The sequence below is a fragment of the Perissodus microlepis genome, chromosome 4 (assembly GCF_051167445.1).
Source record: "Perissodus microlepis isolate ML-2025 ecotype Zambia chromosome 4, ASM5116744v1, whole genome shotgun sequence".
Lineage (NCBI taxonomy): Eukaryota > Metazoa > Chordata > Actinopteri > Cichliformes > Cichlidae > Perissodus > Perissodus microlepis.
Window position 1 is genome coordinate 20,165,581 of NC_140464.1, and position 4,565 is coordinate 20,170,145.

Sequence of the window (4,565 nt, forward strand, 5' to 3'; positions counted from 1 at the left end):
TTTTCACTCTTGTTTTACTGGCAGTTTGATGCTGACTGTGAAAAGGAGGTTTGTATGTCACACCGCCACAATCACATTTACTCAAATACTGCATAGAATTATTTGCTTGTCTGTTAAAAGTCATAATGTTATGTTATCATTTTTTATTTCCATATTACATTCAGCTCACAGTAAATGTGTAGTGATATGTACTCTAAGCTAATGTGCAGTGGATGATGTTGAGTCTTGCTTGGACACTGGATTTAGTGGGACTTGTATATAGGGTTGGAACTTTTTTAACATTTTTATTATACTACGCTTAAAAAAACGTGAAATGCTGTAAATGTGATGAACAATGTGTAAACCTTTTGAGAATAAAGCAACTAAACACCCCCCTGGTGCATCAGCATATTTGACTTGACATACACTCCGACTGTGGGTGTACATCTGCTGCTGCGACGCACGTGTTTGCTCTGCTATCGTGTGACTGCATGCGAGAGGTTTGTTTTGTCTTACGGGTTTCTCTGCTTGGTGGGAAAAGACCAAAAGAGCATTCTGTTTTCAAGCTTTTTATCTTAATTTCTTTTCTTCCTTCGACTTTTAGCACAAGAGCAGGAGTTTCCACTGGAATCGGATGAGTCTCAACAAATAACAAAAAGCCATTAACATAATATCAGCAGTCAGTGAGGAATGTTACATTCTGAGAAGTTACATAAATAATAAAAAAAAGTAAATATGCTTCACAAAAACTCTCAATCAGGGCAGATATGTCAAAATAATAAGACCTGATGCTGAGCAGACACGCAGCACAGATTAGTGTCAGAGGGCAGAACACAGGCAAGAGATAAAAGGCTTACTTAAGATCAATGAGACAGCAAAGCAGGCAGTAGAACTTTTCAATAAGTGCGAGTGTGTGAACACGTGCGTGTGTCTGATCAGGTACCCAGTGAATACAATCTATAGCTTTCATTTACGTCTAATTTTTCAATGGCACACTTTGGGAAATGCAAACACAGCTGTGGATCAGCATGCAGCAGCGCTGTGTGTTCTTTAATCTACAGACTGAATTTGTGGAAGGCTCACAGAGGCAGAGGGAGAGTGGATTAGGGAAGAGCCGGAGTCAAAGGGAATGGTTTCGTGGAAAAAAACCCAACAACAATTCTGATGAACGCAGATTAGTGTCAAACAAACTTTAAGCATGTAAACTGCCTTACGCACTCCTCGTGAACCAGTTTTGGTGCTGGTGTGTGGGAAAAAACATAAAACTGCTCTTTCATTAAAGAGCGGTGTTCAGGCTTCACCTCACGAAAATCACACAAATGATGTTGTTTTTGTGTGCGTGTGTGTGTTTGTTTTTATAATAGAGGTGCAAAGAACAATGTGGTGTTCACTTAAAAAAGTTTTAATTTTTTATTTAATGTTAATGTTTTATATTTATCCGCTGTTATTATCAGGAACATTTATATGCAAATGTATGTTCTCAATCAGGGGAAGCTTGCTGGCATTTAGACTGAACGTCCAGATACACAGAAAATTATAAATGTGTAGGTGTGTGTTTGCAACACGCCGCGATCCACAAAGTCATGAATGATGATCATCAAGCGATAGATAGATAGATAGATAGATAGATAGATAGATAGATAGATAGATAGATAGATAGATAGATAGATAGATAGATAGATAGATCGATAGATCGATCAAGCATTTAAAGTACTTTTTAGTCACAGTAATTTAACATAGTAAGAGCAATAACTTACTATACTATTTTTAGTAGCAGTATATAAGTTGATGCTGCTATAAACCAAACAGTTCCTACCGCTGCAGGTTCAAGTCACTGTCAGGCATCCACAGAGTGGTTTTCAGTGACTATCTTTTCTCTTTCTGAGAGCAGCAGTCACAGTAAATTGTTAGATTAAAAAACTGCAGGTGACATGCTGGACATCTCCAACTACTCAATGAAGTAACCACCATTCATGTGCACGTTCTTTGCACCCTGTTGTCTGCAAACTCATGTGGTGGGCAGCATAATATCGGATCACAGCTGCTTGCAGAATGAAAGGGGAAAAAAGCCAGTAAACCAAATTTGCTTTTAGCAGCAGTGCTTACGGTCAGCTCCAGCAGACCTTTAGAAACTGTGAGATTACTCTTTGGGTTTGCAAAACACAACAAGATTAATTTGATTGTCTCACTATCAGGTAGAACTCAGTTTCCATGGTGATGCAAAGGCACTCAAGTCATGAGAGAAGTATATTGCTATTTCTCTAATTCGTTCCTTTTTCATCTTTTGCTGCAGATGAGTGAAGCCTTCTGAAAGCCCAGCAATTACATATGCTTGAAAAGCTCTTAAATTCAAGGAGCAGTATTTGAGCAAACAAAGGTGAAGCTCATACAAGTCTGGGCATTATTTGTAAGAGGATCAGTTACATTTACTTATACAAAGTCAGGTGTAGTTTAAGAGTCAGGCTGTACACAGTGCTAGGAAAAATACAAGGATTATGGCTTTGTATAGGGTACTCTAAACTGTAATTTCTCTAACCTGTCGACGCTTGATCTTTTATTTTCACTTTCTTGCACTTTGCTGAAAACAATCGACAGCAGTGCAATTTAAACTTTATCACATAAAATAACACTAACAGTGGAGCTGTTTGATGGGAAGTTGACCTCTTTTTGAAATTAGTTCCCTTTCAGTGCAGTGGAGGTGAACCACCCCCTATTGATAAACATTGCCATTCCTTAGCTTTTCATTGGCTGGAAGTTTCACGTCTCTAAAGTACTTTGGGTCATCTTGTGTTGTTTAAATGTGCTAAAAGCTATAAATAAAATAGACATCACAGTCATCACACAAGACTTCATACAGTGTTCAACGTGTATGTTTGTGGCTTTTTTCATTTCCCAAATATAATATATTTAACACAATTTAGTGGGTTACAGACTGAACTTAGAAGATCGAAACACAGTATCGATCCTGCGCTTGTATCGATCTAAAACCTATACCAGTGTTGATATCAATACCACTGATACTTGGATTGATCCATCTCCATCTACTAGGGCAAAAAAAAATGTGGCCCACATGAAACTATCAAAAGTTATAGTTCCTTATATATCCACTTGAGCCTGTCTCCTAAAGTGAGTCAATACGGAGTAATTACATCAACAATTAAGGGCCTGACGACTCTGAGTGACAAGTGTGTGCTGTTTCATCCTATTCGGCTGTACTAAAAGAACCTCTGTGGAGTCCGTTATTCAGTTTTCTCTGTAATTACTTTTTGTTTTAAGCCTGTTTTATGTTAGCTAAAATTAACATCCTTCAGTAATATCTCTTTTTTCCTTGAATTATGGATGCACTTTACTAATTGAGCGAGCCACCTACGCTTGCGTTGACTTGACTGTCAACATGCTCGATAAAAGCTTTGTTCGTTTTTTACTTTAGCTGATGTCTGACTTGACTGTTAGTCATATTCACTTATTCTAACAGCAATAAATATTCGAATGCTATTTTTAAAAACAAAAACAGATTGCAATAACAAATTCCCAAAATAACTGTTTCCGAAGCATTCTTGTCAAATGTTACCTGTCAGAAGGAGAAAATAAGATCCAGATGGGCAACCCAACTCCCAAATCTTCTAATTCAAATATTGTAGTGGATAGTATCTGATGTAGCAAATCTAAAAGAACTACACCTGTCAGTTTAATTCTAAAGTCATTAATAACTTGAACCAAAGCTGTTTTTTGGGGGGGGTTCTTGTCAAGCCAAAAAAAGACCAGACTGATTTTGATCATGTTTGCTGTTGTAAGCAAAGTGGCCAGGTAACCTTCTCCCGGACTGCCTCGTTTTTTGGGGGGTTTTTGTTGTTGTTGTTTGTTTGTTTTTTCAATAAAGAAACAGGAGATTAGAAACCAATCTGTAACACTAGCAGCCGGATGTAGGCTGGACTTCTTTACAAGTGGCTTTACAAAAGAGGATTCCAGCTAACAGGAGATTAAAGGTGTGGCAGAAAAATACCAGTTTATACTTACAGAGGTGTACTTACAGACGTTAGCTACATTTTCTAGCTATCTATCTAATAAGTTGTTACAAAGTTACTAAGTTGCTAAAGCTACAGCCCCATAGACAGAGGCTCCATCATTGTAAACATTAGCTGCTGATGTGTTGATTATTTTTCAAAAATTGATCTAAATCATTCACAGTCAGCTTGTGTTATCATATATTAGCCCGATGTTGCTTCCCCCTACGTCATAGGCACAGTCAGGGCTGCTTAGAGGTGCTGAAGTGACAACATTTGATGACATGACGATGGTCGCTGGACTGGTTGAACCCAGATCTGAGCCCACAGCCCCTCCTTTATCCTGATTCTTAGAATAGCACGCTAGCGTCAGTGGTGCATGTTATTTACTCTCTCTCTCTCCCAAGAGATCAGACTGTTCACAATCACTCAAACGTTGTGGTATTTCTTAACATCTAAACATTGCGCTTGAGCAAACTATTTGCATGGAACAAGGAAGTCATGTACCTCCTAAAAACATATTTATTTTAGTTCTGACTGCATCAGCACCTGTCTCTCTACATCATCAGTCATGAAATATTG